Source organism: Cervus elaphus, chromosome 25 (assembly GCF_910594005.1).
Source record: "Cervus elaphus chromosome 25, mCerEla1.1, whole genome shotgun sequence".
NCBI lineage: Eukaryota > Metazoa > Chordata > Mammalia > Artiodactyla > Cervidae > Cervus > Cervus elaphus.
Window position 1 is genome coordinate 20,332,845 of NC_057839.1, and position 20,395 is coordinate 20,353,239.

The 20,395-nt window shown below is 40.5% G+C and overlaps 1 long non-coding RNA gene across 1 annotated transcript in view; it reads left to right on the top strand.

Annotated features, from left to right (window-relative positions):
• LOC122683923 overlaps nt 1-19,983 on the top strand; it is a 97,228-nt gene extending 77,245 nt beyond the window's left edge. The window contains exon 3 of the long non-coding RNA XR_006337872.1: nt 19,799-19,983. This is a non-coding gene — a long non-coding RNA (uncharacterized LOC122683923). The remainder of the gene's footprint in view (nt 1-19,798) is intronic.
• Nucleotides 19,984-20,395: the final 412 nt, after the last annotated feature.

The window sequence follows — 20,395 nt, forward strand, 5'->3', positions numbered from 1 at the left end:
ACACAATGGGATATTACTCAGCCATTGAAAGGAATGAAATTGGGTCATTTGTAGAGATGTGGATGGATCATTGCTCTTTACTTCTATTCAGCTGTGACAAGGCCATCCTTCTAGTCCATTTACTAAGGCTGGAGGCAGGCTTTTTCAGTTTAGGACATGTCAGGTAGGCTGTGTGGTCTTCTTGGTACTTTCTTCCTCAGGCCCAAATCCAAGCCTGTGTAGTTTTTACTTTGTGGTGAGAAAGGTGCAAGAAGTAGGGAAAGAGAAAATATATCTACCTAAGGGCCAGTGTTGTTGTTGTTGTTGTTCATGGCTGTCATGTCTGACTCTTTGTGACCCCATGGACTGCGGCACGCCAGACTTCCTTGTCCTTCTCTATCTCCTGGAGTTTGCTCAGACTCATGTTCATTGAGTTAATGATGCTATCCAACCATCTCATCCTCTGTTGCCCCCTTCTCTTCCTGCCCTCAATCTATCCCAGCATCAGGGTCTTTTTTAATGAGTTGGCTCTTTGAATCAGGTGGCCAAAGTATTGGAGTTTCAGCTTCAGCATCAATCCTTCCAATGAATATTCAGGACTGATTTCCTTTAGGATGGACTGGTTTGACCTCCTTGCAGTCCAAGGGACTCTCAAGAGTCTTCTCCAGAACCACAGTTCAAAAGCATCAGTTCTTTGGTGCTAAGCCTTCTTTATGGTCCATCTCTAACATCCATACATGACTACTGGAAAAACCATAGCTTTGACTATATGGACCTGTTTTTTTGGCAAAGTGATGGTTTTGCTTTTCAATACACTGTCTAGTGTCATAGCTTTCCTTCCAAGGAGCAAGTATCTTTTAATTTCATGGCTGTAGTTAATGTCCACAGTGATTTTGGAGCCCAAGAAAATAAAAGCAACCACTGACCAGTGAAGAGCTAGTCAAATTTGCTGAGCCCATGCATCTCAAGTGTTCGACTCCCAGGAGGTGGAACTTCACTACTCCAGCAGAGGGGGAGTCACCCCAATGCCAACTCAGTGTGAGCTTCAGTGCCCTTCAGTTGCTTGAGATTTTTCTAAATAAATATTCACTTTCATGTCCAATTTCAAATTTGGAATTCTTTATTCTTTTTCCTAAAGAGTACTCCTCAAATTGTGTGAGACATGTGTCTCACAAAGCTGAGGCCCGCTCCTGGATACCAGTGGGACTGCTGCAGGGAGGCCCTGAAGACCAGTCATTTGAAAACATACAGGAACCTAGAGGAAGATTGGACTGTGGTGTATAAAATTAAAATATCTGCAATTCCAAGGCCTGGGTTCTGGCAGTCCTGCTGTAGGATCCTTTAAAAAGCACAACATAAGGAAGGATGAATAGTTGCAAAAGCAGAATGGAGAACTTCTGTATACTGTCCACTCAGATTTCCCAGTTAACATTCTGCAGTATTTGCCTTATCATTTGTCTCTGTCCTTCTCTCTCCCTCTCACATACACATGCACACATACATACACATGAACACATGCACACACACACTGTTTCTTTTTTCAGTCATCCATTCAAGTGTGGGTAGCAGGCACATGACCCATTACCCCCAAACACTTCAGTATATATTTATTAAACAAAAGATATCCACTAATAGGGCCACAGTGTACCCATCGAAATCAGGCAATTGCCACTGATTTCTTGCTAATGTATCACTCAGAGATTTCATTAAAATTTTACCCATTTGCACAATAACATTCTTTCAGGTTGAGAATCCAAACAAGAGTCACATATTGCATTTAGTCATCATTTCTTTTTGGCTTATTTGAACTTGTCAGAGTTTTTTCAGTCCTTCTTTGCCCTTCCAGGTCTTTGAGCTTTTGGAGTCTAAGCCAGTTACTTCGAGAATATCCCTAAATTTGAGTTTGTCTGATTGTTCCTCAAAATTAGATTAATGATTTTTTCTCCAGCAGCACCACAAAAGTGAGAGTATGCACGTAATGTTGATTTGTTCTGTTCCTGGGGATGTTAACTTTTTTCACTTGGTTAAGATATTATGTGCCAGATCTTTCTGCTGTAAAATTAATTAGTAAGTGTTTGGTGGGGTGCTACTTTGAGATTATGTAGCTATCTTATTCCTCATCAAGCCAAGCCCTTTTGGTTTGGCTCTTATATCCTTTTAGCATCAATTCTTTGAGAACTCCCCTATGTTCTGGCACAAGATGATCTAAGCTTACTTGTATTTTCCTTGCTCTGGCCCTGATATCAGTTATTTCTTTGTGGATGTCTTGTTCTTTTTAGTATAAAATGGTGTTTACAAACCAAGATCTAGGAGCTAGGTGTGCTCATTGCAGTGAGGGTATTGAACAGAGAGGTAGATAATAGGTATATATTATATATATATATATATGCTATATATATAATAACATATATATACACATATATATGAGTTTACACATACACACATCTCTAGTAATTTCTATATTTTTCCTATCCATATATGTTAAAACCATTAGTTTATAGAAATACCTCTTGTTACAACATGACATGAAATGTTTTATTCTGGCTTTCCGCTTTCCCATACTTGAAGATAGTAAGAATCTTGCCTCCCATTATCCTTAGTCCTTTGTTTTTCTCAGCTTCTTGCATGTAGTTTTCTCAGTCCCTTGTATGTAATCTATCTCCAGGTCATGTGTGCTAACTCCTTAGGCCTGTGCCACTGCATCACTCTAGCTGAGACTTACCCTCCCCACCACATACAACCTACTGAGAGTTCCCCTATTCCATCCCCAGTAGGACTTAAACCAAGAGCTGTCCTTCTCCTGGCCCTGGTTGGCAATTTTGAGAGCTCTCTACTGGCCCAGCATGTGACTGACCCCAGCATCCATTGTCTGATTGTTTCCACTCAGCCCTGGTTGCATGTAAGCCAGGAGTTCCCTTTAGCTCCAGTGAACCATCCACCAAGAATTGAGAAGTCTCCCACTTCTTTATCCCATTTTCCATAGTCTCGGTGGCTTAGTGGTTAAGAGTTAACTCCCTAGCCTCCGAAGTGTACCAATGCATGCTGCTTGGGTACAGGACAGAGGTTTAATAATTGAAACTGATCAGTAAATTATTGATCAGGGAAGGGAGACTGATTATGGTTGAAGGTAATTATGACAGAGAAATGAAACTGGTTTATGCTTATATTCTGTGCTAGTCATTTGCCTGTTTGCTCTCAGATCTATTCCCCTGCTCTCTGGTATAGGCAACTACATATCCCAGGCTACCTTGCCAGTTGGCTTCCAACTAGTTTTGTCCACTGGGAGGCTTTACAGGAGGTTGGAGAGCAGGTAGAAGAAGCCAGGGTAACTTCATCTTTCCCTCTGCCTTGGGCAGTGTCTCCACCAGTGGCTATTTCTCCTCTATGACGCCAGTTTCTGTTAGACTTGCCATGGTTCTGCTTTCATCCGGTTGACCTACACTCCTGAGTTCCAATACCACCACCTTCTCCATTTGTTCTACTTGCCCCAAGAGTAGCAGTAGCCTCCTACTATTTCTAATTTCTTGATTACTACCTTTCTGGTTCTCAGTTCTTCCATATTCTGGGTAACCAATTCCCTGAATTAGAGTCCTTTTGCTTTAAACATCTAGAGTGATTTATATTTTCATAACTTAACCTTTAAAGTTGCCCAACAAGTTGATTCTCCTTAATATATTTGTAACAGAAGACTGGAACTACTGTAGGCAACTTTTTCCCATTTGGAGAGTTTGTCTGAGATTGTTGTGTTGTGTTTGTTGCTTAATTGTGTCTGACTCTTTGTGACCCCATGGACTGTAGCCCACCAGGCTCTTCTGTCCAAGGGATTTTCCAGGCACGAATACTGTAGTGGGTTGCCATTCCCTTCTCCAAGAGAGATTCCTGACCCAGGGATCGAACCTGGGTCTCCTACATTGCAGGCAGGTTCTTTACCGTCAGAGCCACCAGGGAAGCTATCTGAGATGGAAACCCACACAAAGAAGATGAAGCTGGAAGACATGAAGATCTTGGTGACTTTGAACAAGTTTTTGATCAACCATTACCTGGAGCTAGTAACCCCTGAACTTTCCAGTTACTTGAACCAATCAAACCATTTTTTTGTTTTAGTCACAGTTGTTACATTTCTGTTTAGGTATATTGACTGTCAGATTAATTACAAATTATAGGTCATTTCCTCTTTGATTCATACAGGTGACTCAGGTTCAATTTGAAAGACCGTATCCAGATGGAACATATTTCATTGTGTGATTTACTTATTTGCATTCCTAAAAGAGCAGATTTTCTTACAGCCTCACTTGTATATTGGTCTTTCTGTCTTTTTAATGTGTGATTCCCCTTTTCCTCTCTGAGCTGCCACATTCTGACAGGGTCTCATATATCCACTATATCAGTGGAAGGGACAAAATAAAAAATTTATATCATCCACATGACAGACCTGAAAAACTAGCCTCTCATTTAAATATTGCAAAAAATTGAGTTATATGCTACATAAGTGACAGGAGAATGGGGCTCTTAATCTATGTGAAAGGAAATTGGATTCAAGTTGTTTTATCTCTTGCAGATGTTCAACATTATTTTTGTCAGCTAGTAGTTAAGTTGAAGAGAGACATCTTTCTCAGAATAGAAACATGAAATAATAATGTCCTCCAGCATCATCTCATCATGTTAAGCCATGAGATGGATGATATCCCGATGTGAAAAGATGCAAATGATACTGAGTTTTGAAGTATTTGTTGGAGCAGAGGAGAGGCTGAAGTTTTGTTTTACAATATACTGCTTCTGCATGAAAAAGATAAGGAATTCCAGAGAAAATTTGTTAATAAAAAAAAGGCAGGGGTGTGGTAGGGGAGGGAATGTTTCCTAAATTTCCACAGTTTCCTAAGAGATTTGTTTTGGACAGGAATCCTGTAAAGATTTGGGTTTAAAACATTCCTGCAGAAAGTTGGCACTAGCATGGGTAAGGACTCAGTGTCCTTGGGGGCCAAGTCCAGAGTGTGTTGCTTAGATTTGTTCTGCTTTTATTCATGACGCAGGGACACGAGGCTTCCCAGGATGACTTGGTCTTGGGTGTGCCATGGCCTCTCACCTTTCCCCTCTTCAGCAAGTGCTCTGGTTTCTCTCTCCTGACATAGGTCTGTTTATCACCCTCTGCGGTTCTCAGTCCTTATACCTGAGTCATGACATGCCTTCTATCTACAAGCTCAGCCCTATCCTGAGTTAATCCAGACATGTCGGAAAGCTATCTTAGCAGCCCAGACCACTGAGGTCTGTGATGAGATGTGCTGCTTTGAGACACCCAGCTGGTGTGCTGGAGGGACGTTAGGGAGTGTCCCAGAATGGTGGCTTCCTGTAAAGAGTGAGTTTTCCTATCTGGTGTCTGAGTGTTCCTGACACTGTGATGCCTAAACTAGGACTGGAATCCTAGTCAACTAGGCTGGGCCATGAGGCCTCAGGGGAAAGTGACAGATTCTCCCTCTACCAGTCCCCATAGCTGTTCTCAGAGGACCAGACATGTTTCTGGGTTGATTTCTTCAGGCCCCAGGCTGCCTCGTTCAGCCTCCCCATGTTGCCCTGCTTCTCTCCAGCTTCTGTGTAGCTGATACGTCAGCATTTCACACATCTGTTTAATGGCTGTCCTGACACGTGCCTCAGGATTTTGGATCCTCCCTGGACTATACCTAAGCAATAGAACATAATTAAACCATGAAAGAATTACTTGATATTTTCGCCCTAACTCCTAGTATTTACTAACACATTTTTAAATGTTATTGTAGCTGGATTTGAGTTGCATATTATAAATGGCATTTTGAATAATAATAGCACAACAATTTAACTTATGTACAGATTCTGTGCTAAGAACTTCACATTCATTATTTAATTCAAATGTGCAGCAAGATATTTATTTCATCGTATTTCAGAGGAGGAAAAGAGTTCCTAAGAGGCTAATTTCTGTCATATCATATAGAAATGGAATTACAAACCATGTCTGCTTGATGTTAAAGTTAATGCTTTTAACCATGAAAATATCCTGACTCACACACTGGGCATGTGATTTATACCTTTTTAATAATAATTCATAGTTTGAAGGTGATCTCACTGAAGGTTAAAATAAATATGTTGCGTTTCTATTTTGTTTATAGGAAGAAATAGGGCAGGAAGTGGAAATGGGTACAAATGAAATTACTTATTTAAATTTTATCATACATTAGCATTTATAAATACCTAAAAAATGCAACAAGAACAGCTCATGTATTATCTACTGCATGTGTGCTCAGGAACACACCCCCATCTGCATATAGCATAGGTTTATTCTTACACATGCTATTTTTTAGGGATTAGTATATGCTGGGTGCTTTATAGAAATTACCCACTGTCTTAGACTCAAGTTTCCCAGAAGGTAGAGTCAAGCATAAGGCTAAGAATAAAGCACTGATCATTTATTTTGAGGCATAAACCCAGAACAGCAAAACTGATGAAAAAGGAAAGTGAGGCAAGAGTAGCTGTGAAGCAGTGCAGTTACTGCACTGACTAGGGCTTCGTAAGAAGTATAGAGGACCAGGCCAGCCACTCAGCAAGCGTGTCTGCATAACAGTGTGGGGCTTTTTTGGAAAGACCCTGTAAAGAAATCTCATCTCGAAGCAGTTTATTGAAGAACAGAAAGTGGGGCAGTTTACTTTCTGGTATCTCTCCTATCTCTGTTTTTCCACTGGTGAAAATTTGTCCAGTTCAGAGTTAATTTTGTCATACTTCAGTAGTTGCCAGAGGGCAGCATCCCAGATCCTGGGGGGTGTTGTGTTTCATTCAAATATTGAAATGGCAAGAAGACTGAGCAACTCTGGGCACATGAGTGGTCGGTCCAGCAGTGTATAGGTAGCCGAGGAGGAAGCTCTGCCAGGCCAAGAAAATGGGTGGTCCTCCATGGAAACAAAAGGCAGACCTGTCTAATGAGGAACATAACCTTTATGGTTGATGTATCTGCTTATAATTCACAGCAACCCTGAGAGGTATTATTATATTTCTTACTTTAAAGCAGAGGAAGCAAGCTAATTTGCCCTGGATCGCAAAACAGTGAGCAGTCAAGCCAGAATTGGAATTCAGATCAGTTTACTTTCAAATTTTATGCTCTGTCCAGTATGTTACTTATATTTTGCTGCATGAATTAATTTGATTAAAATATGATAACAATAATACAAAGTCCTTGTGAAAAATACTGAAAATGAACAAAATAATCATTCATAATCTATAGACTCAAAAATAATCCTTTAAAAATCTTTTTAGCTTTTTCAACTGTTTTTATCTTTTCAGTTCAGTTCAGTCGCTCAGTTGTGTCTGACTCTTTGCGACCCCGTAGACTGCAGCACACCAGGCTTCCCTGTCCATCAGCAATTCCCAGAGCATGCTCAAACTCATGTCCATCAAATTGCTGATGCCATCCAACCATCTCATCCTCTGTCATCCCTTTCTCCTCCTGCCTTCATTATTTCCCAGCATCAGGGTCTTTTCTTTCTTTGCATCAGGTGGCCAAAGTATTGGAGTTTCAGCTTCCCCATCAGTCCTTCCAATGAATATTCAGGACTGATTTCCTTTAGGATTGACTGATTGGATCTCCTTGCAGTCCAAGGGACTCTCAAGAGTCTTCTCCAACACCACAGGTCAAAAGCATAAATTCTTTGGAGCTCAGCTTTCTTTATGGTTCAACTCTCACATCCATACATGACTACTGGAAAAACCATAGCTTTGACTAGACGGACCTTTGTTGGTAAAATAATGTCTCTGCTTTTTAATATGCTGTCCAGGTTGGTCATAGCTTTTCTTCCAAGGAGCAAGCGTCTTTTATTTCATGGCTTCAGTCACCATCTGCAGTGACTTTGGAGCCCAGAAAAATAGTCTGTCACTGTTTCCATTGTTTCCCCATCTATTTGCCATGTAGTGATGGGACCGGATGCCATGATCTTAGTTTTCTGAATGTTGAGTTTTAAGCCAACTTTTTCACTTTCAACAAGAGACTCTTTAGTTCTTCACTTTCTGCATTAAGGGTGGTGTCATCTGCGTATCTGAGGTTATTGATATTTTCCCCAGAAGTCTTGATTCCGGATTGTGCTTCATCCAGCCCAACATTTCTCATGATGTACTCTGCATATAGGTTAAATAAGGGTGAAATATATATAGCCTTGACATACTCCTTTCTCAATTTGGAACCAGTCTGTTGTTACATGTACAGTTCTAACTGTTGCTTCTTGACCTGGTTACAGATTTCTTAGGAGGCGGGTAAGGTGGTGTGGTATTCCCATCTCTTTAAGAACTTTTCAGTTTGTTGTGATCCACACAGTCCAAGGCTTTGGCATAGTCAATAAAGCAGAAGTAGATGTTTTTCTGAAACTCTCTTGTTTTCTTGATGATCCAACAGATGTTGACAATTTGATCTCTGGTTCTTCTGCCTTTTCTAAATCCAGCTTGAACATCTGGAAGTTCTTGATTCAAGTACTGTTGAAGCCTAGCTTGGAGAATTTTGAGCATTACTTTACTAGCATGTGAGATGAGTGCAACTGTGCAGTAGTTTGAACATTCAAACATTCAAAAGTTTTTATCGTTTAGTTTTTCTGTATTTTTACTCAGTTGAGATGATACAAATAGTTTAGGCTCTGGTCATTGATCAATATACCAATATATCAATATATCCTTTGTCAATAGTAACTATTATGATTCCATAAAAGTACCCGGTTATAGCATTATGTGCTTTGGAAGAAGTAGGTCTATGATCCATTGTCTGCCTTTACTGGGGAAAAGGAGTATTTTCCTAACTAAGAAGGATAGTAAGTCAACTAGTCTAATCTTGTAAGTGCTAACTTAAAGACAAATTTGCCAATGACAAACCTCCCAACAAACTAAACGATTTTGTGGACAGATGACTCCTTATCCATGGAATGCTTTTAGTAGAATGAACTTTGTGTTTAAGATTTCTTTGGTAAACAAATCTGGAATCTTCAGATTTATGGGACATGGATTCTGGAAAATGTCATGTAAACTATGTAGGTATCTGAGTAGAAAATGGAAATGTTTCAGATGTTTCCTGAACTAAGGAGCTCCCTCTGGGTAGTAAGGTGGCTGCATACCTTTGCAGAGACCTCATCTATGATTTTGGACCAGAGTGCTCCTAACACAGAAGGAATACAGGGAATTGTGTGAGGGGTTGTGAACCTCTCCCCATTGGACCTGTGCCTCTTCATTACTTACACGTTTGAAATTATTAGTAAAGCTTGGTAATGGCTAAGATTGTCTTACGTGTGAGCCATATTTAACAGCAGATTTTTTGTTGTGTCTTGTGCTATCTCAATTCATAACTATGTCCTCACTAATGACATTTTAACCATATAATTGTTTTTCAGTTGTTAAGTTGTGTCTGATTCTTTGATGCCCCATGGACTACAGCATGCCAGGCTTCCCTGTCCTTCACCATCTCCCAGAGTTTGCTCAAACTCATGTCCATTGTGTCTGTGATGCCATCCAACCATCTCATCCTCTGCCACCCCCTTCTCTTCCTGCCTTAAATCTTTCCCAGAATCAAGGCCTTTTTCAGTGAGTCAGCTCTTCACATCAGATGGCCCAAGTATTGGAGCTTCGGCATCAGCCCTTCCAATGAATTTTCAGGGTTGATTTCCTTTAGAATTGACTGGTTTGATCTCCTTGCTGTCCAAGGGACTCTCAAGAGTCTTTTCCAACACCACAATTCAAAAGCATCAATTCTTTGGCATTCAGCCCTCTTTAGGGTCCAACTCCCCACATATATACATGACCACTGGAAGACCACAGCTTTGACTATATGGATCTTTGTGAGCAAAGTGATGTCTCTGTTTTTTTGTTTTTTTTTTTTAAACACTGTCTAGGTTTGTTATGACTTTCCTTCCAAGGAGCTAGAGTCTTTTAATTTCATGGCTGCAGTCACCATCCACAGTGGTTTTGGAGTCCAAGAAAAGAAACTTCTACTTTTTTCTCTTTCTATTTGCTGTGAAATGATATGACCAGATGCCATGATCTTAGTTTTTTGAATGTTGAGCTTTCAGCCAGCTTTTTCACTCTTCCTCTTTCACCCTCATCCAGAGGCTCTTTAGTTCCTCTTCACTTTCTTCCATTAGAATGGTATCATCTGCTTATCTGAGATTGTTGATATTTCTCCTGGTAATCTTGATTCCAGCTTGTGATTCATCCAGCCCAGCATTTCCCATGATGTACTCTGCATATAAGTTAAATAAGCAGGGTAACAGTATATAGCCTTAACGTATTCCTTTCCCAATTTGGAACCAGTTCATCATTCCATGTAAGGTTCTAACTGTTGCTTCTTGACCCACATACAGGTTTCTTAGGAGGCAGGTAAGGTGGTCTGATAGTCCTATTTCTTTAAGAATTTTCCACAGTTTGTTGTGATCCACAGAGTCAAAGGCTTTTGCATAGTCAGTGAAGCAGATGTATGTGTTTTTCTGGAATTCCCTCATTTTCTCAATGATCCAACAGATGTTGGCAATTTGATCTCTGGTTTCTCTGCTTTTTCTAAATCCAGCCTGTATATCTGGAAGTTCTCAGTTTTGCTGAAGGCAAGGTTAAAGGATTTTAAGCATAACCTTACTAGCATGTGAAATGAGAGCAATTTTACTGTAGTTTGAAAATTCTTTGGCATTGCCTTTCTTTGGGATTGAAATGGAAACTGACATTTTCCTGTCCTGTGGCCACTGCTGAATTTTCCAAATTTTCTGACATATTGAATGCAGCCCTTTAACAGCATCATCTTTTAGGATTTGAAATAGGACAGCTGGAATTCCGTCACCTCCATTAGTTTTGTTTGTAGTGATGCTTCCTAAGGCCCACTTGACTTCACACTTCAGGATGTCTGGTTTTAGCTGAGTGACCACAGCATTGTGGATATCCGGGTCATTAAGACCTTTTTGTATAGTTCTTCTGTGTTTCTATTTATTTAATTTACTTATTGTTGGCTGTGCTATTTTGGCTATTCATTTATTTATTTTTACTTATTTATTTATATCCTGGTCGTTAAGGCCTTTTTGATTAGTTTCGCTGTGTTTCTTTTTTTTTTTTTTTTTTTAGTGTTTTTTAATTTTTTTTTTTTTTAATTTTTTTATTAGTTGGAGGCTAATTACTTCACAACATTTCAGTGGGTTTTGTCATACATTGTGTTTCTTTTTATTTTATTTATTTGTATTACTTGTTGCTTTGTGTGCACTTTCTCTAGTTGCAGTGAGCAGGGTCTGCTCCTCATTGCGGTACGCAGGCTCCTCACCGTGGTGGCTTCTCTTGTTGCAGAGCGTGGGCTCTAGGTGTGTGAGCTTCAGTAGTTGTAGCACGTGGGCTCAGTAGTTGTGGCCCATGGGCTCTAGAGCTCGGGCTTAATAGTTGCAGTGCACAGGCCCAGTTGCCCTGTGGCATGTGGGATCCTCCTGTACCAGGAATCAAACCCATGTCCCTTGCATTGTCAGATCACTGGACCACCAGGGAAGTCCCTAGTGTTTTGTAACTTTAAATAATACTGAAATACACAACTCTGATCAAATCATTATATATGTTTTTTATGGACTTCCCTGGTAGCTCAGCTGGTAAAGAATCTGCCTGCAGTGCAGGAGACCCTGGTTTGATTCCTGGGTCAGGAAGATCCTCTGGAGAAGGGACAGGCTACCCACTCCAGTATTCTTATGCTTCCCTGGTGGCTCAGCTGGTAAAGAATCTGCCCACAATGCGGCAGACCTGGGTTTTACCCCTGGGTCGGGAAGACCCCATGGAGAAGGGAATGGCTACCCACTCCAGTATTCTGGCCTGTAGAATTCCATGGACTGGGAGCTTCAGTAGCTGTAGCACATGGGCTCAGTAGTTGTAGCCGGTGGGCTCTAGAGCTGGAGCTTAATAGTTGCAGTGCACAGACCCAGTTGCTCTGTGTCATGTGGGATCCTCCTGTACCAGGGATCAAACCCACATCCCTTACATTGGCAGGTAGATTCCTAATCACTGGACCACCAGAGAAGTCCTTAATGTTTTGTCACTTTTGGTAATTTTAAATACTACTGAAATACACAACTCTGATCAAATAATTATATATGTTTTGTATAGTTTCTTTTGAACGACTCCAAGAGAAGGAGTTTGTGATAATCTATTGCTTTGCTTCTTGTTCTTGCTATTTCAAGGAGAAAGAGGAGGGTCAAGAGGAAAAGAGGAAAAAAAGGAGAAAGAAGTAAGGAAAAGAGGAAAAAAGGGAGAAAGTAGTAAAGATAGAAGGAATTATCATTAGACTCTCCTATAAGCCTGGGATCTGTCTTCACTCTTGAATAATCATTCCTGCTGAAATCCTTCCACTCCTAGTTTTTGCTTCCAAATCCCATTCCTGCTCCATACCCTGAAATCCTGCAGGGCCCAACTAAGCTCTGCTTGATTCTTCTTATAATGATTACCCCTGACACAGCTACTGGGGGTCTTTCCAGGTGGCTCAGTGGTAAGGAGTCCACCTGCCAATGCAGGAGATGCAGGTTCAATCCCTGGGTCGGGAAGATCCCCTGGAAAAGGAAATGACAACCAGCTCCAGTATTCTTGCCTGGAAAATCTCATGGACAGAGGAGCCTGGTGGGCTACAGTCCACGGGGTTGCAAAGAGTTGGACACAACTTAGCTACTAAACAACAGGAGTAACTGGAGAAACCTCAAGCAGCTTGGTGTTTGAGCAGGGGAGATACATTTCTGGCATTCCAAGTTGGAGCTAGTGGTTTTATGGCACATCTAGGGCTTCTCTGCTGGCTCAGATGGTAAAGAATCCGCTTGCAATACATGAGACCTGGGTTTGATCCCTGAGTTGGGAAGATACCCTGTAGAAGGGCATGGCAACCCACCCAAATATTCTTGCCTGGAGAATCCCATGGACAGAGGAGCCTTCTGGGCTACAGTCCATGGGCTCTCAAAGAGTTGGACGTGATTGAGCGACTAAGCACATAGTACAGGGTTCTTAATCCAGAGAGAATTTGGTGGGGGAGAGGTTCAGTGAGTTTGGAGGGGAAAGTTATACCTTTAATTCACAAAAAGCTCTGCTTCTCTAAAAGATAGCTGACTGAAGCAAGTTGCAGTGGTGTGAGCTTTCCCATATTAAGAATTGTGTAGGGGCTTCTCTGCTAATTTGCTTTTCCTATCATTTAGTTCCTTGCTTCCTTTGTTTTCCCCATTTTCCTCTGGGGAGGAGTAGCGTCTGATGTAGTAGAATACGAGGCTGGGGATCAGTTAGTCCAGGTACCGACCTGTGCTCTGGGTGTTGGTAAATTGAAGTGTTGCACTCAGTGGTCTTCATACCTTCCACTTTGCCTTCTAGAAATGTTTGAATGTTAGATGAAGAAGTGCCATTAAATAAATGAAATTTCATTTCTAGAAAAAAATTCTAATACGTCCTCCCACCCCTTCAATTTTGATGCATTGATGAATAGAAAACTGCCCATGGAAGGCTTTGCATATAATCCTTCCTCTTTCATGCCCCTGACCTTTCTAGAGTGTACTTCAAGGAAGTACAAGCTGGTCTTGGAAAAATCCTACCTAGCCAGTTTCTTACAAATGAGGGGAAGTCAGAGGTATGGGTGCAGAGGGAGACCTGGGGAATGTTTTGAACTGAGATGGCTAATATTAAGCAACAAGAAACCCCTCATGTAGCCTGCAGGGGGTTCTGTGTGGTTGCCCTTTAAGCTGGGCACCGGGCTCCTGCTCTCCTCCCAGCTTAGACATGCTGGCTGAGCAGTACTGTGGGCAGACAGAAAGTGATAGCCCTTCCTAAAAATTTCTCAGTGTAATTCTTTGATTTCACACTTTCTTATTCTTAACAAAGAGGACTTAAAACATTAGGTGAAGATAGTTTAATATATTACTGAGATATGTTAGGGATGGGGAGGGACCATTAAAACTTGTAGGCCAAAGTCATTGTTTTCACTGGCTTCATTCTCCTGTGTTATTGTCCTTGACTTTAGGGTGTATGTGTGTGTAGGGTGTGTGTGTGTGTGTGAGTGTGTGTGTGTGTGCGCGCACGCGTTTGTGTGTGTTGCTCAGTCGTGTCCAGCTCTTTGCAACCCCATGGTCTTACTCACTCACAAAGAGAGTTCTCAGTAGTCTCTTTAAAACCCTTGATGAGTGCTCTAGCCTCCAAGTTGAGGAAATATCCCAAGAGTGAGGTAAAGAGCACTGCCCACAGGAGTTCCAGCTGCCCTAAATCTAAGGGGAGAAGTGTCCCAAGACACGGGAAATAAAGATTGACTGTAAGAATGTGACTTGGACCACATGTTTTCAGCAAAATGACACGTGATATTTTAAAATCTCAAGACCAGTGAACCATTCAAAGAGTCAAGGTTAATCAGAATAGAGCCCTATGGATAGATTCTGTTAAAATAATAACAATAAATTGGGAATGTAGAAACAATTTTAAAAAAAATGATGTAAAATATATACCACAGAGAAATTGTCTTTAGAACAATAGAAAGAATACACAGAAATTGTTCCTAGGGTCTCAAAGAGGTAAACCCTAACAAAAGTTACAGTCAGAGAAAAAAGTCTCAAAGAAGCAATAGAAAAGTTCACAGAAAAATTAAAAGGCAGTAGGAAAAGATGGGAAATGAACTAAAGAAATAGAAAAGGAAAAATAACACAGAGAGAATAAATGTTACTGAAAACATATGTATAGTGGCAGGTTTGACAACATCACCTAAAATGAAATGGTAATGAACAAAAGACATAAAAGAGATTTTAGACAAGGTTCTGGATATAAAAGTAAAATAAAGGTGATCCTATGTATACTAATTGACACTTTGAGAGAGAGAACAGAACAGATGGAACAGAAATGATTTCAATAATATAAAAGTTTCCTTCAGTAAAAGCCTGAATCAGCACATTGAAGCACGATCCAGTAAAGATTGGCACAATACAACCAATACCCAGCCATATCCTTAAAATGTTACTGAATACAAGATAAAGGAAGATTTATATGGGCGTGAAGAAAAGAAATTAAGTCACAAAGAAGGGAAAAGTCTGGCTGACTTCAGACTTCTTCATAGCAAGATTCAATGCCAAAAGATGCTGAGGGAATGCCAACAAAATGTTACTCAATAATTAACCATGCAAGTTCAAGTCTAAAGGCAACAGATAATCTCAATAATGCAAGTAGTTAGGCAATACAGTAGATAGGAGTCCTTGGGAAAAATAAGCTTAGTGGATCAGGAGATGAGTCACAATAAATGTAGCCATTTTATTGAATAAGTTGAATTAAATATTCAAATATAAAATCTTTACATTCTCCCCCGTCTTTAGACTGTCCTAGTCAAATATTCCTTTCTTGTTCTTTAAGCAATCTATTGGTCTGATCCCATCACTTTTCTGGTATTTTCAATTATTCAAAATCCAGCAAATCTTCTATCTCATATACAATTTAACTCTTATTTTCTTTCCAAGGTTGGGCACCTATGGCAGATGATGGGTACCAAAATATGTCTGTTTGGCGTATGAATTATTTTGAGTTAACTGCCAACCGAGAACCAGCAGATGTAGGAAAAAGCTCTTTACCTCCCTCCCCTAAAAATAGAGCACAAATTTTCCCTTTTGTAGAGGAAATTTACATTTGTAGAAAGTCTCTGTACCAGGAAGAGATGTACTCCCAGAAACAACATTTACCACCTGAGAGGTATGGTATCTTAACTGCATAACAACACAGCCCTTATTTCTTACTCCTATAACCACTCTCCTCCACCCCAGAGGCTTAACCCCCCTTTCCTTTGTGTAGTCTAGGATGGTATATGTCATAATCATTTAGCCATTTCCTTGAGCCACATTATACTTTTTGAACTCCTGCACATAGTACATAATTAAAACTGTTTTTTCCTCTTCTTATTCTGTCTTTTATCAGTTTTATTCAGGGTTTCAGCCATTGAACCTAAGAGAGAGGAGGGAAAATAACTTTTCCTCCCCTACACAGAGACTCTTCTTCCTTCTCTCATCTCCTCTCCTTACCCTCTCTTTTGTCTGAGTCCTCTTCTCCTCTCGTGTGTTGTGGTGAGAAGGAGAGATGGGAGAGAATGGGTGAACATCACTTAGCGCCTTTGGGTGCTCTTTAGGTTTTTATTGCCTCTGATTCTATGTGAGAGGTCCAGATGCTGTTGCTTTCCAAAGGTGAATCAGGAGGGAACGGGGGCAGGGCACCACCTTCAAAAGAATGACGTGCCATTGTCATGGATGGGCTGGCATCTCCTCCCTCCTTTGGAAAGTATGAAAGTGAAAGTGTTAGTCACTCAGTTGTGTCCGACTCTTTTGTGACCCCATGGACTGTGGCCCACCAGGCTCCTCTGTCCATGGGATTTCCCTGGCAAGAATGCTGGAGTGGGTTGCCATTCCCCTTTCCAGGGGATCTGCCTGACCCAGGGATCGAATCTGAGTCTCCTTCATTGCAGGGAGATTCTCCACTGTCTGAGGCACCAGGGAAGCCCAGGCCTCTCCCAAATTCTCCAGGTTAGTTGGTTAGTTTTCAGTGGAAGTGGCAGTGGCAGCACTGTGTTCCTTCTCGGGACCTTCTGGTGTGAGACAGTTCATGATGGTGGTTATTATGGTGCCTGGCAGAGCTGGGTGGTTTTGTGCAATGGTTCCCTAACCAAATGTAACTGTTTTAAATCTTGAAAACATAGAAATAATGGTTAACCAGTGTTGGGAGATAGAAGGAGGAAATGTGGAAGGGATTAAAAGTGTCAAATTTTGTCATCTTTCATGTGAAGGGATAAATAGATATTGTTCAACATTGTATGGTATGGTTAAAAATTATGATTTTCCTCTATAATTCTATATATTTTTTAAACCTTGGAGTAGTAGTTCTCACCTAGAAGCGATTTTGACCCACCTTTTTGGGGGCATTTGGCTCTGTCTGGAGACAGTTTTGGTTGTCTCACTGCAGGGAGGAGGGGGTTTCTACTGGTCTTGTGAGTACAGGCGAGGGATGCATCTAAAAATCCTACGAAGGGATTAACAGCCCCCCAAAGTGATATGAAAATTACTTGAAACCGAAAACATCTGAGCAGCTGCAAGAAGAAATATTCCCTAAACTTAAGCAGAGCCTCCTGAAAATACTGCTGTCAGTCCTTCTCTGAGGGAGTTTCCTCCTGAGGGGAGGTGACAGGGGAAGACTGACTCTTAGCACCAGCTGCCCATTAGCATCAAAAAGCCCAGTAGGATTGTTTTGGGGTGAAATGTCCTATAGATATCAATTAGGTCTAGCTGGTCCATTGTGTCATTTAAGGTTTGTGTTTCCTTGTTAATTTTCTGTTTAGTTGATCTATCCATAGTTGTGAGTGGGGTATTAAAGTCTCCCACTATTATTGTGTTACTATTAATTTCCTCTTTCATACTCGTTAGCGTTTGCCGTACATATTGCGGTGCTCCTATGTTGGGTGCATATATATTTATAATTGTTATATCTTCTTCTTGGATTGATCCTTTGATCATTATATAGTGTCCTTCTTTGTCTCTTTTCACATCCTTTATTTGAAAGTCTGTTTTATCTGATATGAGTATTGCGACTCCTGCTTTCTTTTGGTCTCCGTTTGCATGAAATATTTTTTTCCAGCCCTTCACTTTTAGTCTGTATGTGTCTCTTGCTTTGAGGTGAGTCTCTTGTAGACAGCATATATAGGGGTCTTGTTTTTGTATCCATTCAGCCAATCTTTGTCTTTTGGTTGGGGCATTCAACCCATTTACATTTAGGGTAATTATTGATAGGTGTGGTCCCGTTGCCATTTACTTTGTTGTTTTGGGTTCACGTTTATACAACCTTTCTGCATTTCCTGTCTAGAGAAGATCCTTTAGCATTTGTTGAAGAGCTGGTTTGGTGGTGCTGAATTCTCTCAGCTTTTGCTTATCTGTAAAGCTTTTGAATTCTCCTTCATATCTGAATGAGATCCTTGCTGGATACAGTAATCTAGGTTGTAGGTTATTCTCTTTCATTACTTTCAGTACATCCTGCCATTCCCTTCTGGCCTGGAGGGTTTCTATTGATAGATCAGCTGTTATCCTTATGGGGATCCCTTTGTGTGTTATTTGTTGTTTCTCCCTTGTTGCTTTTAATATTTGTTCTTTGTGTTTGATCTTTGTTAATTTGATTAATATGTGTCTTGGGGTGTTTCGCCTTGGGTTTATCCTGTTTGGGACTCTCTGGGCTTCTTGGACTTGGGTGGCTATTTCCTTCCCCATTTTAGGGAAGTTTTCAGCTATTATCTCCTCGAGTATTTTCTCATGGCCTTTCTTTTTGTCTTCTTCTTCTGGAACTCCTATGATTCGAATGTTGGGGCGTTTCACATTGTCCCAGAGGTCCCTGAGGTTGTCCTCATTTCTTTTGATCCTTTTTTCTTTTTTCCTCTCTGCTTCATTTATTTCCACCATTTTATCTTCTATCTGTTTATAATAGCCAGGACATGGAATCAACCTAGATGCCCATCAGCAGATGAGTGGATAAGGAAGCTGTGGTACATATACACCATGGAATATTACTCAGCCGTTAAAAAGAATTCATTTGAATCAGTCCTAATGAGATGGATGAAACTGGAGCCCCTTATACAGAGTGAAGTAAGCCAGAAAGATAAAGAACATTACAGCATACTAACACATATATATGGAATTTAGAAAGATGGTAACGATAACCCTATATGCAAAACGGAAAAAGAGACACAGAAATACAGAACAGACTTTTGAACTCTGTGGGAGAATGTGAGGGTGGGATATTTCAAAAGAACAGCATGTATACTATTTATGGTGAAACAGATCACCAGCCCAGGTGGGATACATGAGACAAGTGCTCGGGCCTGGTGCACTGGGAAGACCCAGAGGAATCGGGTGGAGAGGGAGGTGGGAGGGGGGATCGGGATGGGGAATACGTGTAAATCTATGGCTGATTCATATCAATGTATGACAAAAAAATAAATAAATAAATAAAAATTAAAAAATAAAAATAAAAAAAAATAAATTTTTCAAAATGAACATATTATGGATCAGAATATATGTTGCACATGACCTAAATAAAAATGACTTCAAAGAAATAAAAAAAATAAAAAAAAAAAAAAAGCCCAGTAGGCTCTTTCGTACTTTCCCATTAATGCCCAACCTCCTCTTTTTAAAGTTAGTACATAAACCTTTATCTCTGGCTCTTCAGTGCGTTCATTCCTGAGTGCTCCCAAGTGCATGTATGAATAAACCCCTACTTTTTTCTAGTTAATATGTCTGTTGTCAGTTTATTTGCAGGACCCCTAACATGTGATGGATAGGGAGGCCTGGCATGCTGCAATTCATGGGGTTGCAAAGAGTCAGACATGACTGAGTGACTGAACTGAACTGAACTGAACATTTGGACCTAAGTGGATAAAATTTTCAATACCTACCATCCTCAACCCCCCATAGCAAACAGACATATTTTAAATATGAAAATCATTTTAGAGGGGAGAAGAGTTTTTCTGAACTTCAGTAATTTATTCCAAATAACTGCAGAATTTTTTTTTTTGTAAAAGTGAAATAAAACCCAGCACAAAAATATATAGCCCTTATACCATGATCTTGATTTTGTAGAATTATGCCAATTTTTTCTAACTATACATGTATATACAGAGATGTTGCGAAAGGTGTTAGAAGGAAAAATGATGGATATTTACAGGTAGTAGAATTTGGAGTGATTGTTTCTTTCTCTTTGCCATCCCCCACTCCTTGATCACTTAAAGCTTATTTTTCAATACTGATGAATATAATGTTTAGAAATGCAGTGGATTTTTTATTCTTTCTTACAGGAAAAGCAACGTCAACTATAAAAAAACCTTTTCAGTGGATCCCTTTGTGGATCAGGAGAAAAATCCAGCTTATTTCCTCTATTCCTTGTTCACACTGAAACAGAATGACATAGATATCAGTTACCAGGCCAACACTGCCTGCGTCTGCACGGTTGAAGAAGATCTTGGGGGCTGCTTGAAATGAGTTCTCTGTGCTGAACAGGTCAGGTAAGTCTTACTTTAACCTCATTACTCTTGCTCTCCTCCATCTTCAAGAGCAAAATCATGTATGTGTTCATTAATAAAACTTCTCTTCCGCGTCTCCTGCTCTTCAGGTGAGGCTCTGCCTGTGCCCAGGGCGCTGCCTCGCGTCCTCTTCATTCCGCCGGCTCTGATCTGTCCTTTGCACATGCGGTGGAGACACACACCGTGGTGTGGAGGGGCTGGCGAGGCCTCTTGCACCGTTGCTGCCCTCTTTCATGAAGGAACAAAGTTCTTTCATCTCTTACTTGCACATAAGTTGCAAAAATTATTTTATTTCTTAAAAATCTCCTTGAATAAGTTCCGCCAAGTACCTGAAACAATAGCCCCTTTTCACTTTGAAAAGCGCGAAAAAAT